Consider the following 24,125-nt stretch of genomic DNA (forward strand, 5'->3'; position numbering starts at 1 on the left):
GATGGCTCAATTTTTTGAAAATGTTACCTGCTGGCACCGTTACATTGACGATATCATCTTTGTCTGGAACGGTGCCAGCCAGGATTTAGAGCTTTTCCTTGAATGGATCAATTTGGGAGATCCAAATTTGAAATTTACGGCGCATTATAGTGATTCTGAGGTTGCCTTTTTAGACATAAAAATCAAAAATGTCACAGATACTCTGCAGGTAGAGTTATATTCCAAACCTACTGATAAAAACACACTCTTATTATATGGTAGTAACCATCCTCGCTCCCAGAAGGACAATATCCCGTTTGGGGAGTTTTTAAGACTTAGGCGTAATTGCACAACCCTCTCAGACTTTTATCTCCATTCTGAAACTCTGAAGAAAAAATTGTCCGCTAGAGGCTATCCTAGCAAATTGATCAAACACTCGTTCAAAAGAGCGAGATTCTATAATCGGGATCAGCTATTGGAGATCAATAAAGAGAAAAAAGATGATAAAACAACAGGACGCATAGTTTTTGTTTCGCAATTTTCCAATCTTAGTAATAGGATTAAAAATATTGTGAATAAAAATAGGAAGATTTTAAACTATGGAGCTGAAACAATTTTAGAAAAGCCTCTGTTTTCATTCAGGCGTAACAAAACAATACGTAATTCGTTAGTTAGAACATATGACGAAAAACATGAAATTCAAACTATGGACACAGGAGGCAAAGCAAAGGGTAATTACAAATGTGGAACGTGCTCCATTTGTCCTCTATGCCTCGAAGCAAAAAGTCTCACTCACAATAACAAAACGATCTGGGCTAGAAGTTTAAATAACTGTCGTAGCAAGAATGTCGTTTACTTTTTAATATGCCCGTGTGGTCTTGGGTACGTAGGCGAAACGAGTAGGGAGCTACGTACCCGCCTGTTGGAGCACAAATCGGCAATTAAAACAAGAAAAGTGAATGCACCTTTGACAGATCACTTTCTGGAAATGAACCACAATTGGGATCAAATCCAGTGGTTTATTCTAGAAAAAGTGACAGTTAATAGAAGAGGCGGTGACGTCAATACAAAAAGAAAAAAGAGAGAACAATGGTTTATATGCCATCTTAATACAGTAGAGAAGGGACTTAACTCAAAGGAGGACTGGATGAGTATTATTGCTACCTGAGAAAATGATACACTGCTAAAGTATGTGAGCTCACGTAGTATTAGTCAGTTCTTTCCATGTTATATAGGAGATTATTATGAAGCTATAATCGCAATCAGATTAAGGAATGATGTGCCGCCACTGATTGTTGAAATTTTAGAAAATACTATTGTTAGATCCTATATATGGACTATTTGTAGCACATCAGTGGATATGATTGATTGTTGAAATTTTAGAAACTATTATTGTTATATCCTATATATGGATTATTTGTAATACATAAGTGGAAATGAGGAAAGTATAACTATAATTGTTGTGATATGTAATGGAATAAGTTATGTCTCTACTAAATACGTGGTTGACGATTGCAAGTCATATTGGAAATTACATAAAAAGGAGAATTGTTTTTGTTCTTGATTACATCCACCTAATATTGCAATTACTATAATGTGCCGAAATATGTGGATAGTTTTACGTTCTGTATAGAAGTATATAAGATAACATGTGTAAACGAAATGTAAGAGATTTTGGGTATGTCCTTGTGTATGTCCCTAGGATTATCAAACAAATGTGAAAACAAAGTTGGAAGCCATTCAAAGAACATTCCGCTCGGAATCACGTGACATAATTAACCACTAGTTATGATGAAAGTAGGACCTCGATTGCCCACTCTATTAGGTTATTCCCATCAGCGAAGTTGTGTCGGGATATGTTCCGCACAACCATTTATATAATGGGATGCTTGGCACACTTTATTAAAATAACGATATATCTCCTTGGTTACAAATATACAACACGTGTTTGAGTCACGTGTGTGTTTTGATCTTTTTTAGCCAATGTGAGTATGTATTAACTAGCAGTCGTATTATGCGCATTCTGCATAAAATCCGTGCTGTTTACCTCGATAAATCTTCTCGACAAAAAAATACATATGACACGTGATATGTCTGGTGGGTTCACCGACCTATCACAGCCTTTGGCAGTACTAACAAATAAGCAGACGCCTTAGGCGTAGGCGAGGCGAGAGCAATCAGGAGCATTTCCGCACTCGAAGCCGTTAACATCGAACTTAGAGGTGAGAGCACTAGCAACTAAAAACGATAGAACGTATTAAAGGGGACTCTATGCTCCGTTAGTTGGTTATGTTATCTGTGTAGCGCTAATACTTACACACGTTTTTTGTAACAGGTGACGCATATTAAGGGAGAGTTATTACGGATCCCCGTCACGCTATTTCAAGCTGCCTCGTGGCGCCATTATCTGCGCACGTTGTGTTTTTTTGGTGAACAAGTGACGTCCATTGTGGGAGAGTTATTATGAATCCCCGTCACGCCGCTTTTAATACATATTAGGACATTCGTACTCGAAACAGACAAGTAAGTAGTCTTTTTGTGCACTACTGATTATAAAATATAAACATGGTGGTAAAACTCTAGGGGCCAGATGGTAGATGGGAGCAGGATATGCTGCTTGTGTAATAAGATAAACATAGCTTTCATTTAAGCAGTGCTTCTCACGAGTACATATCATTATATCTTTTACACTAGGTGAGATGCCCATGAGGACAGATAGCTCGGATCTCTGTTTCCTCTAGGTATAACATATATCAGGATCATTAATGACAATATAAATTGATCAACGCTTTTCAACATAGAGAAGTAAGTGGTTTTCTCTGACTATAATACACACCGTGCTGGCTCCTTACGAATTAAGGGGATAGTTTCCTCTTGAAAACAATAATATTTAAAACAATTATATTTTGCACAAGTTAGGAGCATTAATAATTATAGAATAACGCAAGAGTGCCCTACAGAGTATTCATGAATGTATCATTAGCCAGGCTTGATAATTAGAGAGACACTGGTTAAGTTAGCAATCAGAGAATGGAGTATTCATTCCATAATTGCGATATAAAACAAAAACTTTCTTTCTCTCAATAGGTCCCGGATTTAATAACGAGGACTTAAAGCCTATAAACTTGTCTTGATAAAGATGGATTAATAAGATTTACCATCGAAACGCGTCGACGCTTCTCAACTACACAATCTCGGGAGAACCGTGGTTTCAGGAGTAGATATAATTGTGTAATATATCACAAACTACGGACATTAACTTATTACCCAATAGGATGTGTAACAAATGACAAAGCATACTGTCTCACGTTGTCTTCTGTTATGCGGGCTCATAACAGGTTGTTATATGTTTTTTTAATATCTGTCAAGTAGTATATGGTGTGTAATTCTGTGTTTTTAAATATTCATGCAAATGTATGATCTGTTTTTATGAAATACATGTACATAAATTGTTTTGAAAAAATTAAAAAAAAATTCTGCATAATAAATGTGAGTAACATATCATGATGATTTGAGTATAATTGGATTGATTGTAGTGCTATGCGATACTAGTACTGTACCACTGTGTCTCAGCAGAGGGATTGCATCTTTTGTTGTGATATTAGTACCCCATTCCCTTGGAAGATATAAGGGGTCGCTCTCGCTCATATATCTAACATATAAGCACAACCAGTTGGTTGGAGAGGTCGCTTTAAGTTGATTGATATTTATACCGACCTATTATTTATCAAAGGCGGTCATTGAAAAGAAATTATGGATAAATTGAAAACTTTTGGTTTTTCCGAGGATCAATTTAATAGATTAATCAACCAAAATCCACGGAGTAGTAATACTAATGTTCTAAATAACAGCAGTCATGAACAATTGATAAAAATCTTAAATGCAAAGAAGAAGTTGATCCGTACGGAACTCCATGCGGAATTTTTAATTGAATACTTAAAAGCTGGAGTGATCCCCATAGGTCTTCAAGTGAGAAACGAAACGGGGCTCTTTGTAGAAAATCCTAAGTTCATAGAAACATGGACACATATAGCCAACCGATGTAGCCGAGATTGGCTCATTCTTATTATCGAAACAGCCCAGGAACTTCTGGACATTGAGAAAAAACAAATCGATGAATTTGAAGCCCATTTTAAACAAAATTCGGCTTTGGAGGAAGCTAAAAACAAATTAGAGGAACTCGAGTTGGAAGCAAAAGGCTACAGGGATTATCTTACTAATAAAAAAACGAAAACATTGAGGAAAGATGTAGAGAGATACAATGCTGAAGTAGTATATCCATACATAGGTAAAGATTATTTTAATAATAAAAATGACCCCAAATGGGAAAGACCACAATATACGCGACCGCTCTACTCAAGAGGGGGGACCAAACGTGTCACATTCTCTGAAACGTCAGGTTCCAGCAGCGAAGATGAACAAGATAGGGAGAAAAATATGAGAGGAGCTCCCTCATTTGAACGGGAACCTTTTTTAGGCAGACGCCAAAATCGGGGACAGAGGGGCTACCGCGGCTACAACCGGCAAGAACCCCTGAGGAACCATCAACCTCAGAATCCGGGACAGGAATATCTAGCCACTCGGAGCAGACAGTATTGGAGGTAGATGAACTGCCCATAATCAATCTATCTAAGAGGAGTTTAACCAAAGATGAAAATGAAATTTTAAAAAAAGGTTTTAGTTTTGCACCAAGTGCCCCGCACAATTTATATGAGTTAGAAAGTGACTTAAAAAGCTTTTTTAGAAAAATTAGGCTCAATAAATTTTTCGAGGATAAATATTATGAACCTGCACCTAATGTATCAGGTTTAAAACCCAAATCCACATTCACTCCTAACTTAGGCCAAGTTAATAAAAATGTGGAATTATTTGAGAGAGTGGTGGAAATGGAAATAAAAAATATGAGGCAGGCTGTTTCAAAATATTATAACAACAATCTCCCTCCTGATCAGAAAAAGGCATTAAAAACATTACAGGAATGCAATCAAATAACTATCAAACCTGCCGATAAAGGCGGAGGCGTAGTCGTGTTTGATACCATAGACTATGATAAGAGAATGCGAGACCTGTTAAATGTGAGAGAACATTATCAACCCATACGCCTCACAGCTATTGATGCCCTTAAAAAAGAGGTGGTATTACTCTTAAATCAAGGGAGAGAACTAGGATGGATATGTGAGAATGAATATAAATTTTTATTGAACTCTCACCCCATGACACCGGCCATCTATGGACTTCCCAAAATCCACAAATGTATCACTGATCCACCAATGAGGCCCATTGTTAGTAGTGTAGGATCACTATTGGAGCCCTTGAGTAAATATGTAGACCACTTTCTTAAACCGATTGTCCAGAAACAAAGATCTTACTTGAAGGATACAGCACACGCTATTTCAGTGTTTGAGGGGCAGGGCTTCAACAGGGTTACCCAGCTTTTGGTGACCCTGGACATTGAAGCCCTTTATACGAATATCCCCAAGAATGACACCATAAGAGTCATTTCGAACATTTTAGATCATGAGGACTTGGAGGGAGCCAACAAGGGCTTCATTATGTCTTGTATAGAAATGGTACTTAAAAACAACATATTTTTATTCAAAGATGAAGCCTACATCCAAATCAAAGGAACCAGCATGGGGGCTGCCTGTGCGCCGAGCCTGGCATGCCTCTATGTTGGGGACTTTGAAACCAAACACGTGTACAATGAGATGGCTCCATTTTTTGAAAATGTTACCTGCTGGCACCGTTACATTGACGATATCATCTTTGTCTGGAACGGTGCCAGCCAGGATTTAGAGCTTTTCCTTGAATGGATCAATTTGGGAGATCCAAATTTGAAATTTACGGCGCATTAGAGTGATTCTGAGGTTGCCTTTTTAGACATAAAAATCAAAAATGTCACAGATACTCTGCAGGTAGAGTTATATTCCAAACCTACTGATAAAAACACACTCTTATTATATGGTAGTAACCATCCTCGCTCCCAGAAGGACAATATCCCGTTTGGGGAGTTTTTAAGACTTAGGCGTAATTGCACAACCCTCTCAGACTTTTATCTCCATTCTGAAACTCTGAAGAAAAAATTGTCCGCTAGAGGCTATCCTAGCAAATTGATCAAACACTCGTTCAAAAGAGCGAGATTCTATAATCGGGATCAGCTATTGGAGATCAATAAAGAGAAAAAAGATGATAAAACAACAGGACGCATAGTTTTTGTTTCGCAATTTTCCAATCTTAGTAATAGGATTAAAAATATTGTGAATAAAAATTGGAAGATTTTAAACTATGGAGCTGAAACAATTTTAGAAAAGCCTCTGTTTTCATTCAGGCGTAACAAAACAATACGTAATTCGTTAGTTAGAACATATGACGAAAAACATGAAATTCAAACTATGGTCACAGGAGGCAAAGCAAAGGGTAATTACAAATGTGGAACGTGCTCCATTTGTCCTCTATGCCTCGAAGCAAAAAGTCTCACTCACAATAACAAAACGATCTGGGCTAGAAGTTTAAATAACTGTCGTAGCAAGAATGTCGTTTACTTTTTAATATGCCCGTGTGGTCTTGGGTACGTAGGCGAAACGAGTAGGGAGCTACGTACCCGCCTGTTGGAGCACAAATCGGCAATTAAAACAAGAAAAGTGAATGCACCTTTGACAGATCACTTTCTGGAAATGAACCACAATTGGGATCAAATCCAGTGGTTTATTCTAGAAAAAGTGACAGTTAATAGAAGAGGCGGTGACGTCAATACAAAAAGAAAAAAGAGAGAACAATGGTTTATATGCCATCTTAATACAGTAGAGAAGGGACTTAACTCAAAGGAGGACTGGATGAGTATTATTGCTACCTGAGAAAATGATACACTGCTAAAGTATGTGAGCTCACGTAGTATTAGTCAGTTCTTTCCATGTTATATAGGAGATTATTATGAAGCTATAATCGCAATCAGATTAAGGAATGATGTGCCGCCACTGATTGTTGAAATTTTAGAAAATACTATTGTTAGATCCTATATATGGACTATTTGTAGCACATCAGTGGATATGATTGATTGTTGAAATTTTAGAAACTATTATTGTTATATCCTATATATGGATTATTTGTAATACATAAGTGGAAATGAGGAAAGTATAACTATAATTGTTGTGATATGTAATGGAATAAGTTATGTCTCTACTAAATACGTGGTTGACGATTGCAAGTCATATTGGAAATTACATAAAAAGGAGAATTGTTTTTGTTCTTGATTACATCCACCTAATATTGCAATTACTATAATGTGCCGAAATATGTGGATAGTTTTACGTTCTGTATAGAAGTATATAAGATAACATGTGTAAACGAAATGTAAGAGATTTTGGGTATGTCCTTGTGTATGTCCCTAGGATTATCAAACAAATGTGAAAACAAAGTTGGAAGCCATTCAAAGAACATTCCGCTCGGAATCACGTGACATAATTAACCACTAGTTATGATGAAAGTAGGACCTCGATTGCCCACTCTATTAGGTTATTCCCATCAGCGAAGTTGTGTCGGCATATGTTCCGCACAACCATTTATATAATGGGATGCTTGGCACACTTTATTAAAATAACGATATATCTCCTTGGTTACAAATATACAACACGTGTTTGAGTCACGTGTGTGTTTTGATCTTTTTTAGCCAATGTGAGTATGTATTAACTAGCAGTCGTATTATGCGCATTCTGCATAAAATCCGTGCTGTTTACCTCGATAAATCTTCTCGACAAAAAAATACATATGACACGTGATATGTCTGGTGGGTTCACCGACCTATCACAGCCTTTGGCAGTACTAACAAATAAGCAGACGCCTTAGGCGTAGGCGAGGCGAGAGCAATCAGGAGCATTTCCGCACTCGAAGCCGTTAACATCGAACTTAGAGGTGAGAGCACTAGCAACTAAAAACGATAGAACGTATTAAAGGGGACTCTATGCTCCGTTAGTTGGATATGTTATCTGTGTAGCGCTAATACTTACACACGTATTTTGTAACAGGTGACGCATATTAAGGGAGAGTTATTACGGATCCCCGTCACGCTATTTCAAGCTGCCTCGTGGCGCCATTATCTGCGCACGTTGTGTTTTTTTGGTGAACAAGTGACGTCCATTGTGGGAGAGTTATTATGAATCCCCGTCACGCCGCTTTTAATACATATTAGGACATTCGTACTCGAAACAGACAAGTAAGTAGTCTTTTTGTGCACTACTGATTATAAAATATAAACATGGTGGTAAAACTCTAGGGGCCAGATGGTAGATGGGAGCAGGATATGCTGCTTGTGTAATAAGATAAACATAGCTTTCATTTAAGCAGTGCTTCTCACGAGTACATATCATTATATCTTTTTTACTAGGTGAGATGCCCATGAGGACAGATAGCTCGGATCTCTGTTTCCTCTACGTATAACATATATCAGGATCATTAATGACAATATAAATTGATCAACGCTTTTCAACATAGAGAAGTAAGTGGTTTTCTCTGACTATAATACACACCGTGCTGGCTCCTTACGAATTAAGGGGATAGTTTCCTCTTGAAAACAATAATATTTAAAACAATTATATTTTGCACAAGTTAGGAGCATTAATAATTATAGAATAACGCAAGAGTGCCCTACAGAGTATTCATGAATGTATCATTAGCCAGGCTTGATAATTAGAGAGACACTGGTTAAGTTAGCAATCAGAGAATGGAGTATTCATTCCATAATTGCGATATAAAACAAAAACTTTCTTTCTCTCAATAGGTCCCGGATTTAATAACGAGGACTTAAAGCCTATAAACTTGTCTTGATAAAGATGGATTAATAAGATTTACCATCGAAACGCGTCGACGCTTCTCAACTACACAATCTCGGGAGAACCGTGGTTTCAGGAGTAGATATAATTGTGTAATATATCACAAACTACGGACATTAACTTATTACCCAATAGGATGTGTAACAAATGACAAAGCATACTGTCTCACGTTGTCTTCTGTTATGCGGGCTCATAACAGGTTGTTATATGTTTTTTTAATATCTGTCAAGTAGTATATGGTGTGTAATTCTGTGTTTTTAAATATTCATGCAAATGTATGATCTGTTTTTATGAAATACATGTACATAAATTGTTTTGAAAAAATAAAAAAAAAATTCTGCATAATAAATGTGAGTAACATATCATGATGATTTGAGTATAATTGGATTGATTGTAGTGCTATGCGATACTAGTACTGTACCACTGTGTCTCAGCAGAGGGATTGCATCTTTTGTTGTGATATTAGTACCCCATTCCCTTGGAAGATATAAGGGGTCGCTCTCGCTCATATATCTAACATATAAGCACAACCAGTTGGTTGGAGAGGTCGCTTTAAGTTGATTGATATTTATACCGACCTATTATTTATCAAAGGCGGTCATTGAAAAGAAATTATGGATAAATTGAAAACTTTTGGTTTTTCCGAGGATCAATTTAATAGATTAATCAACCAAAATCCACGGAGTAGTAATACTAATGTTCTAAATAACAGCAGTCATGAACAATTGATAAAAATCTTAAATGCAAAGAAGAAGTTGATCCGTACGGAACTCCATGCGGAATTTTTAATTGAATACTTAAAAGCTGGAGTGATCCCCATAGGTCTTCAAGTGAGAAACGAACCGGGGCTCTTTGTAGAAAATCCTAAGTTCATAGAAACATGGACACATATAGCCAACCGATGTAGCCGAGATTGGCTCATTCTTATTATCGAAACAGCCCAGGAACTTCTGGACATTGAGAAAAAACAAATCGATGAATTTGAAGCCCATTTTAAACAAAATTCGGCTTTGGAGGAAGCTAAAAACAAATTAGAGGAACTCGAGTTGGAAGCAAAAGGCTACAGGGATTATCTTACTAATAAAAAAACGAAAAAATTGAGGAAAGATGTAGAGAGATACAATGCTGAAGTAGTATATCCATACATAGGTAAAGATTATATTAATAATAAAAATGACCCCAAATGGGAAAGACCACAATATACGCGACCGCTCTACTCAAGAGGGGGGACCAAACGTGTCACATTCTCTGAAACGTCAGGTTCCAGCAGCGAAGATGAACAAGATAGGGAGAAAAATATGAGAGGAGCTCCCTCATTTGAACGGGAACCTTTTTTAGGCAGACGCCAAAATCGGGGACAGAGGGGCTACCGCGGCTACAACCGGCAAGAACCCCTGAGGAACCATCAACCTCAGAATCCGGGACAGGAATATCTAGCCACTCGGAGCAGACAGTATTGGAGGTAGATGAACTGCCCATAATCAATCTATCTAAGAGGAGTTTAACCAAAGATGAAAATGAAATTTTAAAAAAAGGTTTTAGTTCTGCACCAAGTGCCCCGCACAATTTATATGAGTTAGAAAGTGACTTAAAAAGCTTTTTTAGAAAAATTAGGCTCAATACATTTTTCGAGGATAAATATTATGAACCTGCACCTAATGTATCAGGTTTAAAACCCAAATCCACATTCACTCCTAACTTAGGCCAAGTTAATAAAAACGTGGAATTATTTGAGAGAGTGCTGGAAATGGAAATAAAAAATATGAGGCAGGCTGTTTCAAAATATTATAACAACAATCTCCCTCCTGATCAGAAAAAGGCATTAAAAACATTACAGGAATGCAATCAAATAACTATCAAACCTGCCGATAAAGGCGGAGGCGTAGTCGTGTTTGATACCATAGACTATGATAAGAGAATGCGAGACCTGTTAAATGTGAGAGAACATTATCAACCCATACGCCTCACAGCTATTGATGCCCTTAAAAAAGAGGTGGTATTACTCTTAAATCAAGGGAGAGAACTAGGATGGATATGTGAGAATGAATATAAATTTTTATTGAACTCTCACCCCATGACACCGGCCATCTATGGACTTCCCAAAATCCACAAATGTATCACTGATCCACCAATGAGGCCCATTGTTAGTAGTGTAGGATCACTATTGGAGCCCTTGAGTAAATATGTAGACCACTTTCTTAAACCGATTGTCCAGAAACAAAGATCTTACTTGAAGGATACAGCACACGCTATTTCAGTGTTTGAGGGGCAGGGCTTCAACAGGGTTACCCAGCTTTTGGTGACCCTGGACATTGAAGCCCTTTATACGAATATCCCCCAGAATGACACCATAAGAGTCATTTCGAACATTTTAGATCATGAGGACTTGGAGGGAGCCAACAAGGGCTTCATTATGTCTTGTATAGAAATGGTACTTAAAAACAACATATTTTTATTCAAAGATGAAGCCTACATCCAAATCAAAGGAACCAGCATGGGGGCTGCCTGTGCGCCGAGCCTGGCATGCCTCTATGTTGGGGACTTTGAAACCAAACACGTGTACAATGAGATGGCTCCATTTTTTGAAAATGTTACTTGCTGGCACCGTTACATTGACGATATCATCTTTGTCTGGAACGGTGCCAGCCAGGATTTAGAGCTTTTCCTTGAATGGATCAATTTGGGAGATCCAAATTTGAAATTTACGGCGCATTATAGTGATTCTGAGGTTGCCTTTTTAGACATAAAAATCAAAAATGTCACAGATACTCTGCAGGTAGAGTTATATTCCAAACCTACTGATAAAAACACACTCTTATTATATGGTAGTAACCATCCTCGCTCCCAGAAGGACAATATCCCGTTTGGGGAGTTTTTAAGACTTAGGCGTAATTGCACAACCCTCTCAGACTTTTATCTCCATTCTGAAACTCTGAAGAAAAAATTGTCCGCTAGAGGCTATCCTAGCAAATTGATCAAACACTCGTTCAAAAGAGCGAGATTCTATAATCGGGATCAGCTATTGGAGATCAATAAAGAGAAAAAAGATGATAAAACAACAGGACGCATAGTTTTTGTTTCGCAATTTTCCAATCTTAGTAATAGGATTAAAAATATTGTGAATAAAAATTGGAAGATTTTAAACTATGGAGCTGAAACAATTTTAGAAAAGCCTCTGTTTTCATTCAGGCGTAACAAAACAATACGTAATTCGTTAGTTAGAACATATGACGAAAAACATGAAATTCAAACTATGGTCACAGGAGGCAAAGCAAAGGGTAATTACAAATGTGGAACGTGCTCCATTTGTCCTCTATGCCTCGAAGCAAAAAGTCTCACTCACAATAACAAAACGATCTGGGCTAGAAGTTTAAATAACTGTCGTAGCAAGAATGTCGTTTACTTTTTAATATGCCCGTGTGGTCTTGGGTACGTAGGCGAAACGAGTAGGGAGCTACGTACCCGCCTGTTGGAGCACAATTCGGCAATTAAAACAAGAAAAGTGAATGCACCTTTGACAGATCACTTTCTGGAAATGAACCACAATTGGGATCAAATCCAGTGGTTTATTCTAGAAAAAGTGACAGTTAATAGAAGAGGCGGTGACGTCAATACAAAAAGAAAAAAGAGAGAACAATGGTTTATATGCCATCTTAATACAGTAGAGAAGGGACTTAACTCAAAGGAGGACTGGATGAGTATTATTGCTACCTGAGAAAATGATACACTGCTAAAGTATGTGAGCTCACGTAGTATTAGTCAGTTCTTTCCATGTTATATAGGAGATTATTATGAAGCTATAATCGCAATCAGATTAAGGAATGATGTGCCGCCACTGATTGTTGAAATTTTAGAAAATACTATTGTTAGATCCTATATATGGACTATTTGTAGCACATCAGTGGATATGATTGATTGTTGAAATTTTAGAAACTATTATTTTTATATCCTATATATGGATTATTTGTAATACATAAGTGGAAATGAGGAAAGTATAACTATAATTGTTGTGATATGTAATGGAATAAGTTATGTCTCTACTAAATACGTGGTTGACGATTGCAAGTCATATTGGAAATTACATAAAAAGGAGAATTGTTTTTGTTCTTGATTACATCCACCTAATATTGCAATTACTATAATGTGCCGAAATATGTGGATAGTTTTACGTTCTGTATAGAAGTATATAAGATAACATGTGTAAACGAAATGTAAGAGATTTTGGGTATGTCCTTGTGTATGTCCCTAGGATTATCAAACAAATGTGAAAACAAAGTTGGAAGCCATTCAAAGAACATTCCGCTCGGAATCACGTGACATAATTAACCACTAGTTATGATGAAAGTAGGACCTCGATTGCCCACTCTATTAGGTTATTCCCATCAGCGAAGTTGTGTCGGGATATGTTCCGCACAACCATTTATATAATGGGATGCTTGGCACACTTTATTAAAATAACGATATATCTCCTTGGTTACAAATATACAACACGTGTTTGAGTCACGTGTGTGTTTTGATCTTTTTTAGCCAATGTGAGTATGTATTAACTAGCAGTCGTAATATGCGCATTCTGCATAAAATCCGTGCTGTTTACCTCGATAAATCTTCTCGACAAAAAAATACATATGACACGTGATATGTCTGGTGGGTTCACCGACCTATCACAGCCTTTGGCAGTACTAACAAATAAGCAGACGCCTTAGGCGTAGGCGAGGCGAGAGCAATCAGGAGCATTTCCGCACTCGAAGCCGTTAACATCGAACTTAGAGGTGAGAGCACTAGCAACTAAAAACGATAGAACGTATTAAAGGGGACTCTATGCTCCGTTAGTTGGTTATGTTATCTGTGTAGCGCTAATACTTACACACGTTTTTTGTAACAGGTGACGCATATTAAGGGAGAGTTATTACGGATCCCCGTCACGCTATTTCAAGCTGCCTCGTGGCGCCATTATCTGCGCACGTTGTGTTTTTTTGGTGAACAAGTGACGTCCATTGTGGGAGAGTTATTATGAATCCCCGTCACGCCGCTTTTAATACATATTAGGACATTCGTACTCGAAACAGACAAGTAAGTAGTCTTTTTGTGCACTACTGATTATAAAATATAAACATGGTGGTAAAACTCTAGGGGCCAGATGGTAGATGGGAGCAGGATATGCTGCTTGTGTAATAAGATAAACATAGCTTTCATTTAAGCAGTGCTTCTCACGAGTACATATCATTATATCTTTTACACTAGGTGAGATGCCCATGAGGACAGATAGCTCGGATCTCTGTTTCCTCTACGTATAACATATATCAGGATCATTAATGACAATATAAATTGATCAACGCTTTTCAACATAGAGAAGTAAGTGGTTTTCTCTGACTATAATACACACCGTGCTGGCTCCTTACGAATTAAGGGGATAGTTTCCTCTTGAAAACAATAATATTTAAAACAATTATATTTTGCACAAGTTAGGAGCATTAATAATTATAGAATAACGCAAGAGTGCCCTACAGAGTATTCATGAATGTATCATTAGCCAGGCTTGATAATTAGAGAGACACTGGTTAAGTTAGCAATCAGAGAATGGAGTATTCATTCCATAATTGCGATATAAAACAAAAACTTTCTTTCTCTCAATAGGTCCCGGATTTAATAACGAGGACTTAAAGCCTATAAACTTGTCTTGATAAAGATGGATTAATAAGATTTACCATCGAAACGCGTCGACGCTTCTCAACTACACAATCTCGGGAGAACCGTGGTTTCAGGAGTAGATATAATTGTGTAATATATCACAAACTACGGACATTAACTTATTACCCAATAGGATGTGTAACAAATGACAAAGCATACTGTCTCACGTTGTCTTCTGTTATGCGGGCTCATAACAGGTTGTTATATGTTTTTTTAATATCTGTCAAGTAGTATATGGTGTGTAATTCTGTGTTTTTAAATATTCATGCAAATGTATGATCTGTTTTTATGAAATACATGTACAAAAATTGTTTTGAAAAAATTAAAAAAAAATTCTGCATAATAAATGTGAGTAACATATCATGATGATTTGAGTATAATTGGATTGATTGTAGTGCTATGCGATACTAGTACTGTACCACTGTGTCTCAGCAGAGGGATTGCATCTTTTGTTGTGATATTAGTACCCCATTCCCTTGGAAGATATAAGGGGTCGCTCTCGCTCATATATCTAACATATAAGCACAACCAGTTGGTTGGAGAGGTCGCTTTAAGTTGATTGATATTTATACCGACCTATTATTTATCAAAGGCGGTCATTGAAAAGAAATTATGGATAAATTGAAAACTTTTGGTTTTTCCGAGGATCAATTTAATAGATTAATCAACCAAAATCCACGGAGTAGTAATACTAATGTTCTAAATAACAGCAGTCATGAACAATTGATAAAAATCTTAAATGCAAAGAAGAAGTTGATCCGTACGGAACTCCATGCGGAATTTTTAATTGAATACTTAAAAGCTGGAGTGATCCCCATAGGTCTTCAAGTGAGAAACGAACCGGGGCTCTTTGTAGAAAATCCTAAGTTCATAGAAACATGGACACATATAGCCAACCGATGTAGCCGAGATTGGCTCATTCTTATTATCGAAACAGCCCAGGAAGTTCTGGACATTGAGAAAAAACAAATCGATGAATTTGAAGCCCATTTTAAACAAAATTCGGCTTTGGAGGAAGCTAAAAACAAATTAGATGAACTCGAGTTGGAAGCAAAAGGCTACAGGGATTATCTTACTAATAAAAAAACGAAAAAATTGAGGAAAGATGTAGAGAGATACAATGCTGAAGTAGTATATCCATACATAGGTAAAGATTATTTTAATAATAAAAATGACCCCAAATGGGAAAGACCACAATATACGCGACCGCTCTACTCAAGAGGGGGGACCAAACGTGTCACATTCTCTGAAACGTCAGGTTCCAGCAGCGAAGATGAACAAGATAGGGAGAAAAATATGAGAGGAGCTCCCTCATTTGAACGGGAACCTTTTTTAGGAATACGCCAAAATCGGGGACTGAGGGGCTACCGCGGCTACAACCGGCAAGAACCCCTGAGGAACCATCAACCTCAGAATCCGGGACAGGAATATCTAGCCACTCGGAGCAGACAGTATTGGAGGTAGATGAACTGCGCATAATCAATCTATCTAAGAGGAGTTTAACCAAAGATGAAAATGAAATTTTAAAAAAAGGTTTTAGTTTTGCACCAAGTGCCCCGCACAATTTATATGAGTTAGAAAGTGACTTAAAAAGCTTTTTTAGAAAAATTAGGCTCAATAAATTTTTCGAGGATAAATATTATGAACCTGCACCTAATGTATCAGGTTTAAAACCCAAATCCACATTCACTCCTAACTTAGGCCAAGTTAATAAAAACGTGGAATTATTTGAGAGAGTGGTGGAAATGGAAATAAAAAATATGAGGCAGGCTGTTTCAAAATATTATAACAACAATCTCCCTCCTGATCAGAAAAAGGCATTAAAAACATTACAGGAATGCAATCAAATAACTATCAAACCTGCCGATAAAGGCGGAGGCGTAGTCGTGTTTGATACCATAGACTATGATAAGAGAATGCGAGACCTGTTAAATGTGAGAGAACATTATCAACCCATATGCCTCACAGCTATTGATGCCCTTAAAAAAGAGGTGGTATTACTCTTAAATCAAGGGAGAGAACTAGGATGGATATGTGAAAATGAATATAAATTTTTATTGAACTCTCACCCCATGACACCGGCCATCTATGGACTTCCCAAAATCCACAAATGTATCACTGATCCACCAATGAGGCCCATTGTTAGTAGTGTAGGATCACTATTGGAGCCCTTGAGTAAATATGTAGACCACTTTCTTAAACCGATTGTCCAGAAACAAAGATCTTACTTGAAGGATACAGCACACGCTATTTCAGTGTTTGAGGGGCAGGGCTTCAACAGGGTTACCCAGCTTTTGGTGACCCTGGACATTGAAGCCCTTTATACGAATATCCCCAAGAATGACACCATAAGAGTCATTTCGAACATTTTAGATCATGAGGACTTGGAGGGAGCCAACAAGGGCTTCATTATGTCTTGTATAGAAATGGTACTTAAAAACAACATATTTTTATTCAAAGATGAAGCCTACATCCAAATCAAAGGAACCAGCATGGGGGCTGCCTGTGCGCCGAGCCTGGCATGCCTCTATGTTGGGGACTTTGAAACCAAACACGTGTACAATGAGATGGCTCCATTTTTTGAAAATGTTACCTGCTGGCACCGTTACATTGACGATATCATCTTTGTCTGGAACGGTGCCAGCCAGGATTTAGAGCTTTTCCTTGAATGGATCAATTTGGGAGATCCAAATTTGAAATTTACGGCGCATTATAGTGATTCTGAGGTTGCCTTTTTAGACATAAAAATCAAAAATGTCACAGATACTCTGCAGGTAGAGTTATATTCCAAACCTACTGATAAAAACACACTCTTATTATATGGTAGTAACCATCCTCGCTCCCAGAAGGACAATATCCCGTTTGGGGAGTTTTTAAGACTTAGGCGTAATTGCACAACCCTCTCAGACTTTTATCTCCATTCTGAAACTCTGAAGAAAAAATTGTCCGCTAGAGGCTATCCTAGCAAATTGATCAAACACTCGTTCAAAAGAGCGAGATTCTATAATCGGGATCAGCTATTGGAGATCAATAAAGAGAAAAAAGATGATAAAACAACAGGACGCATAGTTTTTGTTTCGCAATTTTCCAATCTTAGTAATAGGATTAAAAATATTGTGAAAAAAAATTGGAAGATTTTAAACTATGGAGCTGAAACAATTTTAGAAAAGCCTCTGTTTTCATTCAGGCGTAACAAAACAATACGTAATTCGTTAGTTAGAACATATGACGAAAAACATGAAATTCAAACTATGGTCACAGGAGGCAAAGCAAAGGGTAATTACAAATGTGGAACGTGCTCCATTTGTCCTCTATGCCTCGAAGCAAAAAGTCTCACTCACAATAACAAAACGATCTGGGCTAGAAGTTTAAATAACTGTCGTAGCAAGAATGTCGTTTACTTTTTAATATGCCCGTGTGGTCTTGGGTACGTAGGCGAAACGAGTAGGGAGCTACGTACCCGCCTGTTGGAGCACAAATCGGCAATTAAAACAAGAAAAGTGAATGCACCTTTGACAGATCACTTTCTGGAAATGAACCACAATTGGGATCAAATCCAGTGGTTTATTCTAGAAAAAGTGACAGTTAATAGAAGAGGCGGTGACGTCAATACAAAAAGAAAAAAGAGAGAACAATGGTTTATATGCCATCTTAATACAGTAGAGAAGGGACTTAACTCAAAGGAGGACTGGATGAGTATTATTGCTACCTGAGAAAATGATACACTGCTAAAGTATGTGAGCTCACGTAGTATTAGTCAGTTCTTTCCATGTTATATAGGAGATTATTATGAAGCTATAATCGCAATCAGATTAAGGAATGATGTGCCGCCACTGATTGTTGAAATTTTAGAAAATACTATTGTTAGATCCTATATATGGACTATTTGTAGCCTATCAGTGGATATGATTGATTGTTGAAATTTTAGAAGCTATTATTGTTATATCCTATATATGGATTATTTGTAATACATAAGTGGAAATGAGGAAAGTATAACTATAATTGTTGTGATATGTAATGGAATAAGTTATGTCTCTACTAAATACGTGGTTGACGATTGCAAGTCATATTGGAAATTACATAAAAAGGAGAATTGTTTTTGTTCTTGATTACATCCACCTAATATTGCAATTACTATAATGTGCCGAAATATGTGGATAGTTTTACGTTCTGTATAAAAGTATATAAGATAACATGTGTAAACGAAATGTAAGAGATTTTGGGTATGTCCTTGTGTATGTCCCTAGGATTATCAAACAAATGTGAAAACAAAGTTGGAAGCCATTCAAAGAACATTCCGCTCGGAATCACGTGACATAATTAACCACTAGTTATGATGAAAGTAGGACCTCGATTGCCCACTCTATTAGGTTATTCCCATCAGTGAAGTTGTGTCGGGATATGTTCCGCACAACCATTTATATAATGGGATGCTTGGCACACTTTATTAAAATAACGATATATCTCCTTGGTTACAAATATACAACACGTGTTTGAGTCACGTGTGTGTTTTGATCTTTTTTAGCCAATGTGAGTATGTATTAACTAGCAGTCGTATTATGCGCATTCTGCATAAAATCCGTGCTGTTTACCTCGATAAATCTTCTCGACAAAAAAATACATATGACACGTGATATGTCTGGTGGGTTCACCGACCTATCACAGCCTTTGGCAGTACTAACAAATAAGCAGACGCCTTAGGCGTAGGCGAGGCGAGAGCAATCAGGAGCATTTCCGCACTCGAAGCCGTTAACATCGAACTTAGAGGTGAGAGCACTAGCAACTAAAAACGATAGAACGTATTAAAGGGGACTCTATGCTCCGTTAGTTGGTTATGTTATCTGTGTAGCGCTAATACTTACACACGTTTTTTGTAACAGGTGACGCATATTAAGGGAGAGTTATTACGGATCCCCGTCACGCTATTTCAAGCTGCCTCGTGGCGCCATTATCTGCGCACGTTGTGTTTTTTTGGTGAACAAGTGACGTCCATTGTGGGAGAGTTATTATGAATCCCCGTCACGCCGCTTTTAATACATATTAGGACATTCGTACTCGAAACAGACAAGTAAGTAGTCTTTTTGTGCACTACTGATTATAAAATATAAACATGGTGGTAAAACTCTAGGGGCCAGATGGTAGATGGGAGCAGGATATGCTGCTTGTGTAATAAGATAAACATAGCTTTCATTTAAGCAGTGCTTCTCACGAGTACATATCATTATATCTTTTACACTAGGTGAGATGCCCATGAGGACAGATAGCTCGGATCTCTGTTTCCTCTACGTATAACATATATCAGGATCATTAATGACAATATAAATTGATCAACGCTTTTCAACATAGAGAAGTAAGTGGTTTTCTCTGACTATAATACACACCGTGCTGGCTCCTTACGAATTAAGGGGATAGTTTCCTCTTGAAAACAATAATATTTAAAAGAATTATATTTTGCACAAGTTAGGAGCATTAATAATTATAGAATAACGCAAGAGTGCCCTACAGAGTATTCATGAATGTATCATTAGCCAGGCTTGATAATTAGAGAGACACTGGTTAAGTTAGCAATCAGAGAATGGAGTATTCATTCCATAATTGCGATATAAAACAAAAACTTTCTTTCTCTCAATAGGTCCCGGATTTAATAACGAGGACTTAAAGCCTATAAACTTGTCTTGATAAAGATGGATTAATAAGATTTACCATCGAAACGCGTCGACGCTTCTCAACTACACAATCTCGGGAGAACCGTGGTTTCAGGAGTAGATATAATTGTGTAATATATCACAAACTACGGACATTAACTTATTACCCAATAGGATGTGTAACAAATGACAAAGCATACTGTCTCACGTTGTCTTCTGTTATGCGGGCTCATAACAGGTTGTTATATGTTTTTTTAATATCTGTCAAGTAGTATATGGTGTGTAATTCTGTGTTTTTAAATATTCATGCAAATGTATGATCTGTTTTTATGAAATACATGTACATAAATTGTTTTGAAAAAATTAAAAAAAAATTCTGCATAATAAATGTGAGTAACATATCATGATGATTTGAGTATAATTTTTTTTTTTTTTTTTTTTAAAGACCTTTATTGTTATGTTTACGATACACAGCTTTGGCCTACAACCCTTCGGGCCGGCCGCATATTGCATTCGTACACTTTGTCTTAACTAACACAGCCCAGTGCCGTCAACCCGGGGGTACGGCGGCGCTAGAAGTGCATTCGTATCACCAGTTAAGAAGGATAATGCAGGCCTCATTTTCTCTATGTAAACCATAAACAAACGGAGAGCTCCCAACTGCGCCGGCGCCGAACGAGCAACTACTCCCCCACCCTCCCCCCCAAACTTCCCTAAACCAGTCACCACTCTTATCGTAGATATACTCTGTACCCATGGGCGGCTGCGGCACCCTACCTCCGCCCCGGGAGCCACTGAAACGTGGGAGTCCTATATAGCCCCTGCATCATCCTGCTCGACTGCAGGCGGCTCACAAATGCCACCCCTAAAGTCATTCCATTTGGACCATACTTCCCCCCATTTCCTGGGGCACCCTCTCGCAATATATACAGTCTTTTCTCGCAGCATGCACCAGTCCATGTCGCCGTGCCAGTCCGAGAGTTTTGGTGGAGTAGGGCTTCCCCAGAGTCTGGCAATGTTCCGTTTAGCCACCATTTGACCAAGCGTCACCCAGAGCCTTCCCTTCGGTGGCAGGTCCGTTGGCTCCCAGATGTTCAGGAGACACCTCTTGGCCTCCGGGCGAATTTCCACCTCCCATACCTCCTCCATACACTTCACCACCCTCCTCCAATAGCGTTGAATATGGGGGCAGTCCCACAACACGTGGAAGAAGGTGCCCGTCCCCCCACATCCCCTCCTACAAAGAACTGTGTCAACCCTGCCCATGGTGTGCAACCTAGTACAGGAGAAATAGATTCTGTGTAACAGCTTGAGTTGGATCAGGCGCAGCCGGGCAGATATCGCGACCTCCCTAGGGGAGGCTAACGCATAGAGCCATTCCTCATCATCTATCTCAAGCCCGTCAGCGACCCACTTGTCTCTAAGGGGCAGCAGCAGATCAGGGGGGTTGTTAATTAGTTTTTTGTATGTGAGGGAGATGGCGTGTTCTGGGAAGGTACCCATCCAGTAACCTATCTTCCAGCGGGGAGGCTTGCGGCGGCTTAGTGTCGGGTGGAATATTGGCCTGTAAGGAGTGCCGCACCTGCAGGTATCTGAAGTATTCAGTGTGTGCAAGCTCATATGTGTCCTGCAGTTGGGCGAACGTACGGACCCCCGTGGGGCCCCAGATGTCTCTGATTTGGGAGATGCCTATAAGGTCGCAGTTGCGGAAGCCCTTAGTGCGTCCAAGATTGCCCAATTGTTCAGACGCCCAGAGCGGCGTGGCTAGTGTTAGGACTCCCTCCCATCCGAGCTTCCTCTGGGCCATGCGCCAGACTTGTACCGAGTGGAGGGTAGGACCCGTGAGGTTGTGCGTACCTCGTTTGGAGTAGAGTGCTCTCTCATAGTTCCCACCGGGAAGCAGCCACCGATCCATACCGAAGGCTGGGTCGTTCCCGTCACCATATGTCCCGTGATTTATCGCTGTGAGATGGGCCGCCCAGTAATATTTACGGATATCGGGAAGGGCTATACCGCCGTCGTACCACCCCAACGTGAGTTTATTCAGCGAGATTCGGGGCGATCCTGCCCATAGGAGGTCCCGCAGCGCCGCCTCTATCGCCGCAAAGTAGGTGTTAGGGACTAAGTCGGGATAGTTTTGTAACGCATAGAGGAACCGTGGCAACCCCAGCATCTTGAATAAGGCTGCCCGACCCAACAACGACATTGGCAGGCGCTGCCAGGCCTTGGCCTCCCTCTGAAGCCGAACCAACGGTGGCTTGAGGTTGCGCTCGTACAACAGGGTCTTGTCAGTCGTGATGAATATTCCCAAATACCGGAAACCGTCGTCCGCCACCCTGATAGGGCACGCGTCAGGGAGCCTCGGGGGGTCGCCCCGCAAGACGTATAGATGTGATTTGGCCCAATTGATCCGGAAGCCAGAATTACGCCCGAAACTCGCAAATATGTCGAGTGCCACGATGAGGGACCTGCGCGGCCTGCAAAGGTATAAGAGAATGTCGTCGGCGTAGAGAGATATTCTGTCCTCCCACCCCTCCGTCCACGCTATACCTCTGAGATCTACGTCCTGCCTTATCCAGGCCGCGAGCGGCTCAAGGGAGAGGGCAAAGAGAAGAGGAGAGAGGGGGCAGCCCTGCCTAGTCCCTCTGGCAAGCGGGAACACCTCGGACAATTTGTTGTTAACCAGTACCTGCGCTAGGGGTTCGGTGTATAAGAGACGCACCCAGGCTATAAATTGAGGTCCAAATCCGAATTTGTGCAGAACTGCAAACATGTATGGCCACTCTAAGGTGTCGAAGGCCATCGTGGCGTCTAGGGAGACCACCACTGCGTCTTCCTGCAGTCTGTGGCGCTGCCCCAGAACACCGTGCAACCGTCTGATGTTGAGGGCCGTGTTACGGTGAGGCATGAATCCCGATTGGTCCGGATGGACCAACGAGGGAAGCACTGCCTTAAGCCTGTTGGCAAGCGTCTTTGCCAGTATTTTGGGCTCCGCATTGAGGAGCGAGATTGGCCTGTAGGAGGCACAGGAGTCCTTGGGTCTCCCGTCCTTAGGGAGTGCCACTATAGTCGCGATGCGCTGGTCGCGGGGTAGGACCCCCCTTTCCTTGCTTCGATCGAACATGAGTTTCAAGTATTTGCTCGTGACATCCGGACGGAGTTTGTAAAGCTCTATCGGAAGGCCGTTGGGTCCGAGAGCCTTTCCCGGGCGAAGTTCCCCTATTGCACGCTGCAGTTCGGATTCGGTGATCGGGCCATCCATAGTTTCACGATCTTCTTCCGAGAGGGAGGGCAAGCGAATGTCCGTTAAGAGGACCCTGGAGTCCTCCTCCGGCCTGTCAGACTCACTCCGATATACCCGCTGGAAGTGTCTCGCGAATTGGCTAACTATTTCCCTGGGTTCTGTCACTACAGTCCCAGACTCGGTGCGTATTTCAGGCACCACCTTGCTGGCTTGTTGTTTTTTCTCCAGCCAGGCTATCAATTTCCCAGCTTTATCTCCCTGATCATAGATCGTGCCAAGCTTGTGTTGAGCCACTGTCTGAGCCTCCTGGGTAACCAGAGCCCTATATTCCGCCGCCTTCAGCTGCAATTTGTGCCTAGCTTCACGACCCCCCCCCCCTCAGTCGCCTCCCCCTCCAGAGCCTCCAATTCCGCCTCAATCGTAGTAACCTGCAGGCGCCGCTCCCGACGTCGTGCCGCTATGACCGAGAGCGCCTCCCCTCTAATCACGGGTTTAAATGCCTCCCATAGGGTGACCGGGGAGTCTACGGAGCCCAAATTATCATCAAAGTACTGGGAGATTGAGTCGGACACATGTTTCCTGGTGTCCTCATGTTTCAATTGCCAAGCGTTCACGGGCACTATCCCTCCCTCCCGGTGGGTGCCAAAGACGATGTGTGTACGGACAGGTGAATGGTCGGAGATACCCCTAGGCAGGAGCTCCGTCTCCCGGACTGTCATATCGGGCTGCAGGAGGGTAAGGATA

At 39.9% G+C, this 24,125-nt stretch overlaps 4 long non-coding RNA genes across 5 annotated transcripts; all 4 read left to right on the plus strand.

The window, feature by feature from the left end:
• Positions 1-2,140: 2,140 nt before the first annotated feature.
• On the plus strand, positions 2,141-3,476 carry LOC146870841 (uncharacterized). Of its 2 annotated transcripts, none has more exons than XR_014959467.1 (3): positions 2,141-2,201; positions 2,315-2,502; positions 3,067-3,476. It is a non-coding gene; the product is annotated as an uncharacterized LOC146870841 (long non-coding RNA). The 2 variants fall into 2 exon arrangements; XR_014959468.1 differs by lacking the exon at positions 3,067-3,476 and adding an exon at positions 2,674-2,718.
• A 4,350-nt stretch (positions 3,477-7,826) lies between these two features.
• LOC146870842 (uncharacterized) lies at positions 7,827-9,091 on the plus strand. The gene is made up of 4 exons (XR_014959470.1): positions 7,827-7,887; positions 8,001-8,188; positions 8,360-8,470; positions 8,753-9,091. It is a non-coding gene; the product is annotated as an uncharacterized LOC146870842 (long non-coding RNA).
• Positions 9,092-13,512: 4,421 nt separating this feature from the next.
• LOC146870843 (uncharacterized) lies at positions 13,513-14,764 on the plus strand. The gene is made up of 4 exons (XR_014959471.1): positions 13,513-13,573; positions 13,687-13,874; positions 14,046-14,156; positions 14,439-14,764. It is a non-coding gene; the product is annotated as an uncharacterized LOC146870843 (long non-coding RNA).
• A 4,418-nt stretch (positions 14,765-19,182) lies between these two features.
• On the plus strand, positions 19,183-20,539 carry LOC146870844 (uncharacterized). The gene is made up of 4 exons (XR_014959472.1): positions 19,183-19,259; positions 19,373-19,560; positions 19,732-19,842; positions 20,125-20,539. It is a non-coding gene; the product is annotated as an uncharacterized LOC146870844 (long non-coding RNA).
• Positions 20,540-24,125: the final 3,586 nt, after the last annotated feature.

This window comes from Triturus cristatus, chromosome 1_1 (assembly GCF_964204655.1).
Source record: "Triturus cristatus chromosome 1_1, aTriCri1.1, whole genome shotgun sequence".
NCBI lineage: Eukaryota > Metazoa > Chordata > Amphibia > Caudata > Salamandridae > Triturus > Triturus cristatus.